The sequence below is a fragment of the Macrotis lagotis genome, chromosome 3, assembly GCF_037893015.1.
Source record: "Macrotis lagotis isolate mMagLag1 chromosome 3, bilby.v1.9.chrom.fasta, whole genome shotgun sequence".
In the NCBI taxonomy this organism is placed as follows: domain Eukaryota; kingdom Metazoa; phylum Chordata; class Mammalia; order Peramelemorphia; family Peramelidae; genus Macrotis; species Macrotis lagotis.
This window is the reverse complement of record NC_133660.1, coordinates 281967710-281984909: the sequence shown is the minus strand read 5'-3', so window position 1 is coordinate 281984909 and position 17200 is coordinate 281967710. Positions and strand designations below refer to the sequence as shown.

Sequence of the window (17200 nt, the reverse complement as noted above, 5' to 3'; positions counted from 1 at the left end):
GTTGTTAGAATGGAAGCTTCCTGAGGGTAGGAGCTGGCTTCTGTATTTGAATCGCCAAGCCGTAGTGCTGGCCTGGACACTCAGAATGATTCAGTAAATCAGTTGGCTGGTCCTTGTTCTTCCTTATGAAAGAAGACCAAGACACATCACTGGGTTAGAGCTATTATTTATTTATTAAGTTGCCACTTAATAAAGACTTTCTCCTGCATTCGCTCACATTGCTCCACAGATCATATCTGGTCATATCACATGTGTCACACCAGATCATATCTTGGCATGTGTATCGCATCAGATCACATCTTGTCATATCACATGCCACATCAGATCATATCTTGTTGTGTCACATATAATCACACCAGATCATATCTTCTCATGTCATGTGTATCACATCAGATCACACCCTGTCATGTCACGTGTATCACACCAGATCATACCTTGTCGTGTTATGTGTATCACACCAGATCATACCTTGTCATGTCACGTGTATCACACCAGATCACACCCTGTCATGTTAATTGTGACACATCAGATCATGCTGTGTCATGTCACACATAATCACATCAGCTCATATCTTATCACATTGCATGGATCACACCAGATCATATCTTGGCATGTGTATCGCATCAGATCACATCTTGTCATATCACATGCCACATCAGATCATATCTTGTTGTGTCACATATAATCACATCAGATCATATCTTGTCACATTGCATGGATCACACCAGATCATATCTTCTCATGTCATGTGTATCACACCAGATCACACCCTGTCATGTCACGTGTATCACACCATATCATACCTTGTCGTGTTATGTGTATCACACCAGATCATACCTTGTCATGTCACGTGTATCACACCAGATCACACCCTGTCATGTTACGTGTATCGCACCAGATCATACCTTGCCATGTCATGTGTATCACACCAGACCATACCCTGTCATGTTAATTGTGACACATCAGATCATGCTGTGTCATGTCACACACAATCACATCAGCTCATATCACATTGCCCGGATCACACCAGATCATATCTTGTCATGTCACGTGTATCACATCAGATCATACCTTCTCATGTCACGTGTATAATGACACGTGTATCACACCAGATCACACCTTGTCATGTCACGTGCATCACATCAGATCATACCCTGTTGTGTCATATGTATCACACCAGATCATACTTTCTCATGTCATGTGTATCACACCAGATCATACCTTGTCATGTCACACACATCACACCAGATCACACCCTGTCATGTCACATGTATCAGATCATACCTTGTCATGCCACGCGCATCACACCAGATCGTACCTTGTCATGTCACATGTATCAGATCATACCTTGTCATGCCACGCGCATCACACCAGATCATACCGTGTCATGGCACGTGTATCACATCAGAACATGCCATGTTATGTGACATCCCATCAGATCCTATCTCAAGCCCATCAGTTTTTATTATTCCTATTGGGGGGGGGGGGGTTAGGGCCTGCCCCCCCTTTGCCTCCTGGGCAGAGCCCTCCCAGACCTGGCACTGGAGGACAGGACCCTGCCCTCCCCAGGCCTGAAATGAGCTGCAGCCCCGGGAAGGGGGAGACTTCCTAAATCCCGCAGACCAGGCTGGTTCTGCGGGGAGCGCTGGCCCGAGACTTGGCCGGGGGGGGGGTGAGGACGCGTCCCGCGTGGGGTCCCGCGTGGGGTCCCGCCCGGGCGCTCCGAGCTCCTCCGGGGGCCTGCGGAGCCGGGCTGGAGGCGGGGCCGCGGAGGCGCGGGCCCGCGCGCGCGCGCCCGCTGCCCCCTCCCCGCCAGCTCTTTTGGGCAGCGTCCCTGACTGCGGCGCATTCGTCTGCCAGGCTGCCCGCGAGGCCGGCTCGCCGCGCCCGCCGCCGCCAGACTTGCCTGCCGCCCGGTGAGTCCGCCCGCGGCGCAGCCTCTGTGGGGCCGCCGGGGCCGGGGCCGGGGCCGGGGCCCAGGAGGGACGGGACCTGGGCAGTGGCAGGACCGGGGTCAGGACCAGGGCCGGGGCCGGGGCTGAGCTGCCTCCGGGGGCCCAGGAGGGAAGGGCCTCGGGCAGTGGCAGGACCGGGGCCGGGGCCGGGGCTGAACCGGCTCCCGGAGCCCGGGAGGGAGGGGACTCGGGCAGGACCAGGGCCGGGGCCGGGGGCCGGGGCCGGGGCCCAGGAGGGAAGGGACCTGGGCAGCGGCCGGACCGGGGTCAGGACCAGGGCCGGGGCCGGGGCTGAGCTGCCTCCGGGGGCCCCGCAGGGAGGGGCTCGGGCAGTGGCAGGCCAGGCATCGAGAGAGGGCCCGAGCCGGGGGGCAGGGGGGGTCTCTGGGTGTCCCCAGCCAGCAGCCCCGGACTCGCCTCGGAGGAGCAGCGCGCTCCTGCGGTTCGGTGAGTGGCGTGTCTCATCTCGTCCCTCATCCCCCCCCCCCCCCCCGGGCGACCCCTCCTCCGGCCGAGGCCCCCCGCCTGCCGAACGAGCAGCACCGACCTCCCCGGGCCACTGCATGCTTCCCCCCCCCCCCATGCCATCATGCCCTCCAGCCAGGCTACGGGAGGGGGAGGGGCAGCGGGCTGTAGTGTAGCGGGAGGCATGGGGTCTGCAGGCAGAGAAACTGGGGTCCGAGCCTTTCTGCCACTCATTATCCACGTGATCTCAGCGAGATCCCTTCCCCTCTTCGCCTCAGTCTCCCCATCTGTAAAATAAAAGGGGGGCGGTTCTCTCTAAGCGCCAGGGATGAGCCAGATTGAAGGAAGGGGTGTGAGGGGCAGCTCAGCCTATTCCGAGGCCGGGGGCGGGGCCAGTAGCTACCAAGGTGCCATTGGTAGGAATCTGTAGCTATGGGGATGGGTCTGCCAAAGAGAATGCCTCATTGGGATTCAGCCACACTCTCTGCCATGGATTTGAGAGAGGCTTTGGTTGCCCCCCCCCCCCCTCAGTTTGCTGGCTTCTAGGTCCTTCCCTGACAACCCCGCCTCTTTCAGGTTCTAGCCTCTGGATGGGTTGTTGAGAAATTATAGGGTTATGGAGCAGAGGCTGGCCGCTGTGAGGAGGGCCAGATGTGAGGAGCCCTGGCCACCTGTGACCCTCTCAGGGAGTGCTGAGAGGGCTCAGGACTCTTGCCAGCCGTTCTCTGCAACCCTCTCCCTCCATCACCAGCCCCTTCTGGAGCCTTTGGAGTTGGAGATGCCTGGCCCTTCCCAGAATTCCACTGTAGCCTCAGTTCCCCTGAAGATAGAGCCCGTTTTCTGAGAAGGCCTGGCATCTAGGGGTGCTCTGGAGCCCCAGGGGGTTCTTGCCTCTCGGCCCCGCCGCTGGAGTGGGGGTGCTAGAAGGGGCCCGACAGATGCTTTCGGAGCCACAAGAAGGATGTTCAGCATCCCATCTGTTGGAGCCCCTGGAAAGATGGGTCTTCAGGGACAGGGCTGGCTTAGATGAGGCCCATTTAGCTCAAACTTGTTCCTTTCAGCAGCCAGAATTATAGATTTGGAACTAGAAGGCACCTGAGAGGCCACTGAGCCCAACCCTTTCATTTTTATATGGGGGAAACTGAGGCACAGAGAGATGAAGACACTTGTCTGGGGTCCCACAGCTAGGAAGCAGAGGGGGAAGATTAATGCAGGTCTTCTTAGCCCTAAGTGCAGTGCTCTGCTCACTGTATTACTCTGCTTTTCTATGGAATCGTAGTGTAAGTCCTGCCATCTCCATTTTACAAAGGGGGAAACTGAGGTCCCAAGAGATTATGAGGCAGACACAATTCAATGTCTGGTCCAGGATTTAAGCCTAGACAGGACCCTCTGACTCGGACTATTACCATATTGTCTTTAAAATGTTGCTTGAGGGCTCTTTAAGACCAGCATCTTCTGGGAACCTGAAACCCAGGGTGGTAAAGGAGGTTTTCTCATGTCACCCAGCTTGTCAGAGGCCCACCCAGGACTGGCACTCAGGTGAACTGTTTTCATCTTCTGGCATAATGAGAATGAGCAGGATGTTCCCATCCAGCCCCCTCTCATTGAACCTCTGTCATCCTTGGCCAGATGCCAAAGGAAAGTCTCAGGAAAGCTTTCCCTCCCCCACAAATCCCCAAACCCATTGGGGGCCTTAAAGCAGTGCAGGGGGGCCTCCCGGCATGTGTGGGCACCTCTCCTCTTGGTGCTTTCTGGAGCAGGCCTTCCCTGAGCTCACCTGCAGAGCTGAAGAGGGAGGGAAATGTCAATGGGGTGTGAGCTAGTGAAGCAGAATGAGATGGGCTAGCAGCTGATGAATGACTCTCTGCAGCAGAGGCAGCATCCCAAGCCATCTGGGCCTGGGCCAGGGATGCCCTGGGAGTGGGAGAAGCTGGGCTAGATCCCCAGAGGGGACCCTCATGCTGGAGCTGGCTGGCAGAATGGATGGGTCCCATGGGAGAGAGTCCAGGTTCTATTGTGTAACCATTAACCAGTCATTTCTTTCATTTGGCCTCAGTTTCCTCAGCTGTATGATTCAAGGGTTGGATTAGATGTTAAGTCCCTTCCCATCTGGACATTCACTGTGTTCTATTCTAAGGGCCCTTCTAGAATTCTCCATACGAATGTTAATGACAGGAATCAGGACTCTTCTCAGGGGAAGAAGATCCCAGCGTGGGGATGGGCGGGGGTGGCAGTATCCACCTTTTTCCAGTCTTGGGAGGGCAGGGTTCTGTTCCTCAGTGTGGGCTGTGGGTTGGCTCTTCCCATTAGGCAAAGGGGCTCTTATTCCCTAAAATGAGCTGAACCAAACTGAAGAAGTCCCCTTAGTGGAAGGAGCCTAGAAAGAACCCAAGTCAAAATGCAAAGGGAGGCTGATGTGAGGAAGACATGTAAGCCAAAGCTGTGTGACACTGGGTAGGTCACTCCTCTCTCCTGAGTCTCAGTTTCCTCTTCTGTAAAATGGAATACTTGCACTATCTGCCTCATACAAACTCACTCATGTGCATGGTCAGTCACACCTCTGCACCTAAATGTGCCCCTCCCTCAGTCTGGCTTAACCTCCTTCCCTTTGGGGGAGGCATTGTTTCCAGAAGGCCTCTGTTAAAGATATATATGGAATCACCTGTAGAGAGGAGACACATGAATCCCCTAGCTATTGAAATAACATAGATTCATCCATCAGACTGACTTGCTGTCCCTGGAAAGATGATGGAGCCTGGGCCACTGGACGGGTAAGTTTGGGAGGGGGGGTGGGGAGAGGGGAGAAGGAGAGGTTAGGTCTCCTGGGGACAAGGCTTAGAGCCATCAGCCTGCAGCTGAATGACCTGCACATGAGGCCTGAGAGAGCAAGAAGGCCCAACCTTACAGCATAAGCTGGGAAAGGGCTCTACCAGGATTAGAATTCAAATCCTCTGCCTCCCGGCTGGACTAGAAGCCACTTGAGAGTGGGGACTGTGTCTCTCTCCTCTCGGGAAGTTTTCAGCATAGAATTGAGCTGCTCTAAGATTGGGTGGAGGATGGAGGATGTTGAAGGTCTCCTGGTCTAGGAGAGATCATTGTGGGGGCCAATATTCTGTGCCAGAGAAAGGAAAGAGAAGCAGCACTTTGCCTAGAGGCCAGGAGCAGAGCTACCCACCCTGGCAGGGCTCCAGGACACCAGAGGGGAGGCCGAATGCTGAAGTCATTGCTATGAGAAGCTAAAAGAAATGACCAGCAGGAGGGAGTTGGGGAATGTTTAGGCCAGCAGTACAACAGAGGGGGGGAGCCTAGGCAAGGTAGGGGGATACCTCCACCTGACCCCCACTGCCTACTGTTGGACCTGCTCTGATCCCTTCTCCCCTAGGCCAGGCCCCTCAAAATGCCCAATGGGTCCTTGGACTATCTTGGCCTGGATAATGCTTGTTCTCCCTCTCCCCTCCTGCTCAGTCAAACTTCTCTGGGAGACAGTTAAGGGGAGGGAAAAGTCCTGTAGTGGAGTATTTCTTCTTCTGGCTCAACCTGAGGCTTGGCCTCTCTGATTCTGTTTATTCATCTGCCAAATGGGATCTGCCCTCCAGGGAGTCCCCCTTCCCAGTGATCTGAGGGTCTTCTCTGATCTTATTTCTGCCCCCCAAAGGACAGGATGCTAAGAGGGAACAGGTTGTCATTCATGAGCCACAATTGGGAATCTCCTCACACCCGAGGAGCCCAAAGACCCCGGATCTAGAGCTCTGGTATTTGTGAAAGCTGTCCTGGGACTAAATCAGGATAAAAATGACGCTTTGGATTTGTAGAGGTCACCCAACGTGGTGGGAAGACCATCGAATTTGTACTCACAGGTTCTGGGTTCAGGTCCCATTCACAGACAGAACTTTCACTTTTTTGGTACCTCAGTTTCCTCATCTGCAAAATGATGAGGTTGGCCTAAACAATAACTGTCTGATGATATCTACTTGCCCTAGGTTACTGAGCCATTCTCAAGACCTTCCCTCAAAGGTATCACTGACTCTATTGTACAACTGAGGAAACAGGTTCCCCAAAGTCAAGTCCCTGAGGTCACACCTAGATTGAGCCTGCAGGTGAAGGTTAAATGGATACAGGTATAGGGTGGACAGGATTGTGGAAGCAGGGAGATGGTGCACTCTCTTTCATCCAAGCCAGGTTTAGAGACTTGCCACCTTCTCAGGATGCTGCTCCACACTCTCAGCTTCATGGGGGGGAGGTGGTAGCGGTGTCCAATCCTAAGAAATATTTATTTGAAATAACAAATTCTTGGGGTAAGGAGCACTGGTTAAGAGCACAAATCCTCTGACCCCCATCCTCCACTATAATCTCCCAATAAGATATCCATTTGGATCTTCAGGTTCTTCTTTCAAATGCAATTCTCCCTAGGAGGATGAAGCCTTTCGATTCACACCTTAGTCTGAACTAGTTCAGTCTACCAATTACATCAGCTGATCAAGATCACAGGATCCCAATCCATACTTTGATAGGATTTTTGATCCAGAGATTTAGGTGCGAACCCAAACCCCCAAGCGTGCCTTCTATAGAATGGCCAACTTTTAGCCAACTTTCTCAAACTGTATGCAAAATACACACACACACACACATACACACACACTAAAAAGTCTTGATGGTCCTAGAGAAGGGTTCTATCATCCCACACTCTTTGAAAGGATTCTAAGAGCAGAGATATAAGTAAGGTGTGGATTGGTGGCATTTTTTAAAAATCTTAGATGAGGATTTTTATCTTGGAAAGAGTTGGGAACTCTTGTTCTTGTCTGGCTCCTTCATTTTATAGATGCCTGGAGGTGGGGGTGGGAAGAGGAAGGACTTTCCAAAGCTATTAAGGAACAGATCCAGGATTGATATTCAGGATTGATATTCTCTGCCCCCAATTTCATGCTCTAATACTGTGACTGAGGAGGAGGAGAGACTGAGGACTCACTGTGCCTTTGCACTCATACTGAGGTAGGAACTGGCCTCCAGCCATCACCCACCTTGGAATGGACACCCTTCCTTACTGAGAAGGCTCGGCTCAGGGGACACCTCCTATAGGACAGGTAGTCCTTTCTTCCTCCACAAATGACCTATTTGGACACATGCTCTATCTCTTCATAGTATGTGAGCCCCTCAGGGCTTAGGACTGTGCCCGGCCTGTGGTGGGTAGTTCAGCAATGCTCTCTGGACCAACTTCTGAAAAAAAAAAACAGACCAAGAGAAGGCCGGATTGCAGGCTGGATAATTTTTTTTTATTATTTTTTCTTTTTTAGGTTAACATACACATTTTGAAAACAAATGCGTGATTGGTGCTTCCATGTTTCTGCCTAATTCTTTTTATGGTGCTTGCTTTTCTGGGATGCTTATTTGGGTAATGAGTTCTAAGGGTAGAAGAAAACAATAAATGAACAGAACAAAAAGGAAAGAGAAGACTCTTACTTTGCCGTTTTGCTTAGGGCCCTGGTAGCGGCCAAGCGCCACCGAAAATCCTTCTCTATTTAAACAGACAAAACAATGCTATGATGACGATGACGACGACGACGACGACGACTAACAACAGTTATAAGGCACATTAATATAGCTTCGTAGTTTCCAAAACGCTTTTCCTCCTATGAGAGGGATGTACAAGTAAGATGTTCCCCTCCTAGAGAGAAAACATGCTCAGAGACTGTCAGGAATCTGCCGGAGGTCACACAGTGAGACTCAAATCCAGGCCTCTGGCCTCCAGGCTCGGAAGCGGGGTTACCTTGGAGTGTTCAGGGTCTCGACTTCCTGGACTGAGCCCAGTTCTGGGTCTCCCTTTTAGTGCCTGCCACTGCCCAAGGATGGGGACAAGGGACTGGGGGGGAAGGGGGGGAGGGCAGGGGTTTCTCCCTTAAGGTATCCTCCCAGAGGCCCAGCTGAGTCTGGTTAGGAGCCAAGGCTTGAGCCTAGAACTGGAGCGATTCTTCTCTAATGTCCTTCTCCTGCGTCACTGTCTTTGAGTTACTTTTCATGTCCCTCTTCTAGAAGGGGTGTGTCATGCAGATGGGACCTGACTTTTGCAAGCCTGCCTCTCCCCCCAGAGCCTAGCACATTTCTGATTGTAGCGGGAGTTCACATAATCAATGGGGGTTGAGTCTTCAGATGTTTGCTGTGGAAGGTCTATGTGGAAAGAGTGCCCAATGAAGGGTGGAGCCAGGCTGGCCATGGAAGAGGGTACAAAGAGCATGCCCAGGGTGGGTGGGAGGAATCAGGTGGCTGGACACTCCCTGTAAGATGTTTTTGTGACACTTTGGGGGCAGGTGGGGAGGGGCTCAAGGAACTGTGATATATCTCACAGGTAGGTTTGGCAGCTCTCCGGCAATCACCTCTCAGAAGCAAGGGCTGGCAAAGCTCGGTTCCCTGCCCTCACTGACCCACTCTACCTCTGGGTTTCCTTTCCAGATCTCGGGGGACATGGCTGTGGACGTAACTGAATACCATCTTAGCGGTGAGTTAGACCATTAAGAACACTCCACACGTGCCGGTGAGTTAGACCATTAAGAACACTCCACATGCGCTCAGCACTCAAGGCTGCCCAGAGCCCAGTCACACTCTTCCATGTGGTTAGAGTGGAAGCTCTGGGAGGGCAGGGATGGTATCCTTCTTAGCTCTGTCTCTCCCTCAATAAAGGTTTGATGAAATGCACTGACTCGATCCTCACACCTGTCTGGGGGAGATGAGCTGGCTGCAGGCCCAACGGGAGGAGGCATCCACAGGGCAGAGCCTTGCAGCAGCAAGGCCTCTGCACTCGGCCCAGGGTTCTGTTCTACTTAGGCAATTTTTCTGATTCACTCAAGTTATTTTTTGCCCTGGGAGGTTCCCATTCAGAATTTTCCTGATCAGCCCCACCTCCCCCAGGAGATTCTCTTTGTCCCTAGCCCACCTACAAAACCAAGACTCTGAGGCCCTACTCACACACAGTTGGCCTGGGGAGGGGTGGGGTCTATGCCATCCCCCTCAGTACTCCCCCTCCCTCACTCCTTGGTTGAGGAAGGTGTTGGGATGGCAGCTGAATCATCCCCAGATCCAAACCAGGGAGTTTCCTGATTGGTCCTCCTGCAGCCCACCACTTCCTCCCACCTACACTCAGGAGCAGAACTGGGGGAGAAAAGGAGGGGGGCAGGATGACAATGCAGGTGTGGGAGCAGTCCTCCCCATTGACTGCTGAGGACCGTCCTTGGCTGGGACCTTCTGCCCCTTGGCCTTAGGGGCACTGGAGACAACGAGGGATGCTGTTTGCCCACTGAGCCTCACCTGCTTGGATAGGGTTAGAGAAGTAAGAGGGGGTTGGGGTGTTTGACCCATCCTAAGCCAAGAAGCAGTCACATCTCCATAGCTGTAGATGCTTGGCTTTCTTTACAGCAGCTCCCTAAGTGGGGCAGGGTAAGGATGTTTACCCTTATCTTCTAGATGGGAAAACTGGGACCCAGAGAGGTGATACAGTCTCCTCCAGGTCACCAGCTAGCTAGGGGAGGCACCTCAGAGGAGACCTAGGAAGATGTGGGCTCTTTGAGGCCAGGGATTTCTGGAATTTTTGTCTTTGGAGCCCTGTGCTCAGCACAAACCATGCTTGTTTGTAGACCTAATGATCGTCTAGTCCAAACTCTATGGAGATTTTCATTTGAAATCATGATCCTTCATTCAAAGAACCCCAGCAGGGACCCACTTGCTCCCGAATCAACCCATTAAAAAAAAAAAACTCTAGGTTTCAGAAAGCTTGCCCTGCCCTCTAGCCCTCTTCCCTAGCATTGCTCCTGGTTTTGTCTGCTGGGGCCATTATGACTAAGGTCAGTGCTTTCTATCTGACAGCAAACCTGATGTCCTTGAGTCTTCTCTTCTAACCAGGCTAATGCTTCAAATGATGCCATGACAGGGTTCCTACAACATGAACTGATCCTAGCCAGAGCACAGCATGACTAGGATCAGGTCCCTCTTAATGCAGCCCAAGATTAATTGCTGACACCACATCATCTTGAAGACTCCTATGAAACTTGCTGATCACTAAAGCCCTCCCCCTGCCATTTTCTTCCTGGATTGCTTCCAAGAGCTAGTGGGGTCTTCACTCAAAAAGGGTTTTCCATTAAAGGTAGATGGATACTAGTTTGGGGTGTCACTAAGAAGATTTGTTTCAGAGTGTGGATGGCTGAGGGTCTTCAAATTTGAAATTCTATGATATTCAGTCTAACTTTGCCCCTGTTCTTCCCATCTTGTCCTAGGGAAATTGACTTTTTGAACTCCTAAGACCTTGACATTTATCCCCAATACATTTCATTTTATCTGATTCAGTCCAGTGCTATTGGGAACTGCCATGACTTGTTTGGATTTCATTCTCTACCACTGAGCATGAGGACTCTTCTAGCTTTGGGTCATGGGTGGTTTTGATAAGCATGTCTTTATCCAGATATGGAGACAGTTCAGGACCAAGAACAGATCCCCAGCTGCCTCCACCAGAGGCAGACGAGGGACCATTCATTCACTTCCCTGTTCCCAGCCATTCAGATTCTACTCCTGTTCACCCCACACCTCTCCATCATTTCCACAAGAGCAGTAAGAGATACTTAATCGAATGTTTGGCTAAAATTTAGGTCAACTCCATCTGATCCACTAGCTTAGTAGCCCTGTCAGAAAAGGAAATACAGCGAGCCTGATATAACTTGTTCTCAATGGAACCATCTTCTTTGCTAGGTGGAAACTAGGGCTGTCTTTAGAATTTTCCTGTGAATTACAGTCAAGTTCATTGGCCTCAGATGCACACTCTCTTCTTTTTTTCTTCCCCAGTTCTGCAGTATCTGTCCCATTCTCCAAGATTTTAAAATGATGGTAGCTTTGCAGTTACCTGCTAGCTTTCAGGGTGGTGAGGAAAGCGCTTTGTAAACCTTGAAGCATGAATCCATCTTTGGGATCTGTGATTTCATTGTTGGACATCTCCAACAATGCAGATAGCAATTCATCCCCCATTTCCCCATCCTGTGTAGCTCTTGACTATGTTATCCCTTTAAGTCCACTCAACATCCCGGGGACCTTCCTTATTTTCTCCTGACACCATGAGGACACCATTGATCCTCGGTGATCCCTTTTCTCTTGACAAGTAACCAGACCACTTTCTTTATGGATCACAATTCTACCTGATGACATCCCTTCCTTCCTGTTTTTCTTTGAAGCTCCTTAAAGGTTTGATGCTGCAGTCTGGTTACAACCACCATGCACCTCTCCATGACCCTCGGAGTGGTCCTCGTTTTTAATTTAGAGGCTGTAGAGTTCTATGACTCACAGCCAAATAACACCAGTGGAATATTGGTCATTAACAAGATAGGCCTTTGTCCCAGGGAGAAGTTTGGGGTCATTAAGGGAGTTTTGCAATTTCCCAACAACAATCCAGCCTGCTCTCCTCATATTTAATTCTGGGTCAAACTCACCATCCATTTGTAATATTTATCTAAGATTATATCTATTTCTATATCTATATAATATATAAATATATGTATGTATGTATGTATGTATATATGTTTATATAGATGGATAAGCTCTATAGTTTATTTAATTGCAAGCTATAATCTGAACTATAGGCATTCTTCATCCACTAGGTTTGGAGATGGTCAGGTCAAACTCTCTCTCACAGATCCCATTCAGGAGGCTCTGCAGTGATCCAGGGTTTGATGCTAGCAGTACAATGTCGTAATTAAAAAGAAGCACTTGGGGGCACCTTACCTCCAATAAAGACTTTTCTTCAACCTGAACTCTGGGCTGGATCTCCTCCATCACAGTGGCAAACACTTTTATTGAAGGCATATCTCCTTGTTTCATGCCTTGTCAGATGCTAATGATTTCAGAGAAGTCAAACAAGGTTGTCCTGTTATATCTTTTTAGGGATCTTAAATCATTTTGACATATGGATAGGAGACAGCTTGTTGAAAGACAGCTGTTAAGGTAATTATCAAATTACCAGATCAAATGCTTACTTTTAAAGAATCAAATAATCACAATGGGATCTCATATTCTTGGCATCTTTCAGTCAATTGAATAATGGTAAAAACGATCCATTGTAGACTGATAATTGTAAAACGCTGTCTGTTCTTTACTAATTAATGTTCCTTAAAATGAAAGATGCCCTGGATGCATGTGTGGATTATTCTCACATAAAGATGGGAAAATAGACATATTGGTTGGTAGGTATTAATGTTTTCCAGGTTGCATTTTTCACAAAGCACTAATAGAGGCTGAAGTTCCCCGCCCCCATGCCTTTGAGTATTTCTTCCTTCAGATGCCTTGTGAATTGCCCCTCCCCACCTAACACACATGGTTGTGTTGCCCCCAGCACATATCTCATTCAGGTACATCTGGTTCAGGCTAACTGATATTTGGGTCTTTCTGCTATGGTAAAATATATTGGTTAAACTTCTACATGAAATGATTGTAATCATTATTTTCTTCTGTCCATTTTTTTTTGGTCTTCAATAACTTGTTTGCTTAGGTCAGTATTATATTTTTTCTAATTTTTCTTCTTTTTTTTTAGTCTGGCACTCATTTTGACTTTTGCTCACACAAGTTGGCAGTTGATGGTATCCAAACAGCTGATTCAGGAACGACTCCCACATTGGTGTCCAGTCTGTTAAAATATAATCATTTTGGGTCATAATACTTGATGTTCACCATGCCCAGCACCTTCTGATTCTTTTCTTGAAGAAAGAGTTCACAGCGTACACAGGTGAAGCATCTGTGTAGTCCACAAGTTCGATATGGACCATCTCATTACTTATTCCTCATTCATATATTCCAACATATTTTTCACTGTCCTCACTCATTCCTACCTTTGCATTTAAGTGAATGAGCATCATATACATTATGGTCATTTAATTTGGAGGGGCCTATTGAGTTCTGGGTAATTTTTTTTTCCACCTCTTCATCCTCCGTAGTGGATGTTGGTACATCAGTGGCAATTGTTTTCATGGTGGGCTTCCTACAAATTCTTATGAAGGGCACTTCAACACAAGATGACTGAGTATGCTCTGGGTAGATGAAATGACATTGCTGGTGGCCTCTGCTCAAACCACACTTGCCAGCTTCTTTCTCTGCCTCTCCAAGGAGTACCTGTGAGTTGTCCTTCCATTTTCATTGCATTTACATCAAGAATGTTGAGATTGATATGATTCAGTCTTATTAATGTGTCAACTTGGTGATCACTAGACAAAGACCGCACGTTTACAGCACCAACACCTAAGTCTGAGTTTATGGATGATTGAACAAACACAGTTCTTAGCACTTAGACAAATAGCTCACGTTTACAGCACCAACAGCTAGGTGAAAGTTTAGGGGTGGTTTGAAAACTTGGGTTTCTTAGTACTTGGACACAGAGTTCACGTTTACAGCACCAACACCTAAGTTAAAGTTTATGGATGGTTGAAAACATGCAGATCTTCCTTGCATTTTCCATCTTTTTTTTTAATTTGTTTACCACTCATTTGGACATCGTCTCTAAAGACTAAGAAGGGACTGCACAGGACTGAGGGTCATTCTTCTTTGCTTCCAGGTTGCTATGGCCAAAATTCCATCACCTGATGGCCAGACTACTGGTGATGGGCCTCTCCGCACTTAGCTAGGCTGGTCCTCAGAACACAGACTTGATCTGTTCCAGGACCATACTTGAAGTCTTTCCAGCATGGTAGGACCTGCCAGAGCTTCTGCTCAGCTGGCATAGCCTTCAAGAACCCAGGGTCACCTCCACGCCACGATGAGGCATCGGAGTAGGACTTAGTGGAGGAAAACTCTGATCTATGAGTTTTTAGTGACATGATATAGTGGAAATGGGCACCACTGACCTTGGGATTGGAGAACTTGGGGTCACAGGACCTAAGTTCAAATCCTGACTCTAAGACTCATGGCCTGTGTGATTTGTCTTGGGCAATTCACTTCATACCTCTATGCCTCAGTTGCTTCATCTCTAAAAGGAAGGTTTTTAGGATCCTTTCCAATGGTCAGGTAATGGTAGGTGTGATGCAGCCTCAGGTTGTTTTTTGGTCAGCCATATCACACAAGTGTTTCATGAGAAGCTTGCAGACTGTTAAAAATTTCACATCTTCTGCTCTTCTTAGACATGCTCCATTTTGAACTTGTGAAGGGATTCTTTTGAAGGGAGATGTCATTCTGCCTTCATCTTAGACTTGGCCCAACTTTTAGGGCTGTTGAGACACTTCTGGATACCGATTTTGCTATCCATAGTGTTAGCAATGCTTCTACATTTTGTTGAATAATATATGTTTTATGATGCTATAACTCTATATTCCATTAAACAGTCGAATAGTCCAGGGTAAGCACAGAGCCCTGGGGCACTCCACTAGAGAGGTCCACACAAGGTGAGCTCAATGCATTAATGACTACTATTCTTTGGGTCTAGTCAGCCAGTTTGGAAACTTACATATATCTCCAACTTGTCTACTGGAATCAGCTGAAGAAGCCACCTAACCTCTTCCTCAGACTCAGTTTTCCCATTTAGTTAAATCTACATTCTAGAACTACCATCTTCCATGGCCTTGCAGTCCTGTTGACAAAGGGAATGAGATTCAGCTCTCATGTCTCTTCTTTCTTGATCAAGCCACAGGGACTCTTTGTGGTTGCTGATTATTTTTTGAGACATTAACTGATTATCTCATTTAGGATTCAAGTCATCCTCCACAGCCTGGAGCTTGTAAACACAACCCTCTCCTTTTTTTGACAAGAGGGTAGCAGCCATCTTTTGCTATATCTGCAGCCCTTCTCCTAATCAGCTTTTCTGAGATGGAAAGGAATTTTCAAATCCAATTCTCAATCTGTCCACAACAGCCCTACATAGGGGTCATTAGGCTCTTCTCAATGACCCTGAATGAAAGGAAGCTCACTCCTTCCCCAGACAACTTCCATTAAATTTTTGGACTTTTGTTTTGGCCTTTTAGCAACTTCCCTGATTCCAATAATCCTATTACTGCCCTCCCTTCATACACTTGGAGATCCAAGCTCTCTTATTCAAGCTAACACTTCTCAGTTCCTTCTACAGACTCTCATGGTATGTGCTCAATTTGAATGAATCAAATGTGACATGACCATGAGACCTCATATCAACTTTGTCTGCCTCTCTGAACCCACTCCCTGATTTGAGATCTGACCAGAGCAGCCTCTTGGAAGTTGTGTTTCTCTCAACACAGGCAGGGAGCAATTGCTTATCCACAAGCAATTCTGCCAGATGTTTCTGTACCCTTTGGGTTGGGGCACTTCAGCAAGGATGACCTTGGGTCTCATCTCATTCCACAACACATCTCTACTCTACCCAAGTCTCTTAACATAATTGTTACCTTGGTTCAGGCTCTCATCACCTTTCCCCTGGACTCTCACAGCTATCTTCTTCCCTGCCTCAAGCCTCTCCCCTTTCCCTGCTCCACATTCTTCCCCTAGCTGCCAAAGGAAATTTTCCAAAGAGTAGTCTGCAGGCATCACTCTCTTCCTCAGTCATCTCCAATGGCTCTTGCCTCCAAAAGCGACTTGCTCTTTTGATCCTTCTAGTTGTCTTGCATGATGCTCCACTCCATACCCTGTGATTTAGCTGCTGCACATACAAGGTGAGCTTTCTCCCGTCTTAGTGTCTTTGCCTTGTCTCTTCCCCCAAGCCTGGAGAGCTCTTCTTCCTCATGTCCCACTTTTGGAGTCTTGGCTCAAGCATTCCTTTCTTCAAGAAGACTTTCCTGAGTCCTTGGAGTTGCTAGAGCATTCCCTCCTTTACAAGCTTGAATTTATTGGGTATGTATTTATGTATGGACATATTGGTTCCCCACTGGAACGGAAGCTCCCTGAAGGCAGGGCCTGTTAATAGTTAACTACTGTCAGTGTATCACTAGCATGAGGCACAGGACCTGTCACTGAGCAGGCATGTCATAAATGCTTACTGAATAGCCAAAGTAGTTTTTTACAAAAATACAAAATACAAAAAAACATAGTTTTGCATTCTGTGTATCTACAGAGGTCCCATTCATGAGTCAGAATCCTTCTCTTTGGGTCTTCAGGAGATATTCTTGAGCTTCTGGTCCCTCCAGGAAATTTGGGGGGGTCACGGGATCCTGAGACCCTCCCCAGCCTTCCTCTGAAATCTACCCTTGCAAACCTAGGTCATCTTGACTGCAAGTCCTCTGTCCCCTGCACCACCCTGAGAAGGTTTCTATGGGGGCCTTTCAGACACATCTGTTGGACACCTGTACAGCCATGTTTAGGGTCATAATTTTCCCAACACCTCTGTGGAACCTGTGCCGCGAGGACACTCCTCTGGTTGACTTGTCCCCAGGCTGCTGGGGCTTTAGATTCTTGACAGGCTAGCACTGGGATAAGAAGGACTGATTCACAGGGACGTTTGTCCTCATCAAATCTTGCAAATACAAGACTGTCTTTCTTCACCCAATCCTCACCTTCTACTGTTCCATCAGCTGCAAGAAGGCACCAGAGAGCAATAAGGTTGGTGAGGGAGGGTGAGGCCCCATGTGGATGTGGCTCAGAGGCTGGAGCTCCCCCAGCCCATGAGTGTGGATATGTACCCCACTAGAGTGGGGGCTCAGACCGTGGGAGTGATGTTTTCTGCTGGGTGGGTTCTGCAGACTCGACTAACAGTAATCCCTGCTTCTTTCCCAGTCATTAAGAGTCCTCCCGGCTGGGAGATTGGCATCTACGTCACTGGGGCCCTTGCCTTGCTGGGGGTTGCCGCTGTGAACCTGTGGAAGCTCTGC

The 17200-nt window shown here is 48.8% G+C and overlaps 1 long non-coding RNA gene across 1 annotated transcript; it reads left to right on the top strand.

The window, feature by feature from the left end:
* Positions 1-1780: 1780 nt before the first annotated feature.
* On the top strand, positions 1781-17193 carry LOC141518702 (uncharacterized). Its single transcript, XR_012477256.1, has 3 exons — positions 1781-1916; positions 8865-8946; positions 17106-17193. It is a non-coding gene; the product is annotated as an uncharacterized LOC141518702 (long non-coding RNA).
* The last annotated feature ends 7 nt before the right edge of the window (positions 17194-17200 follow it).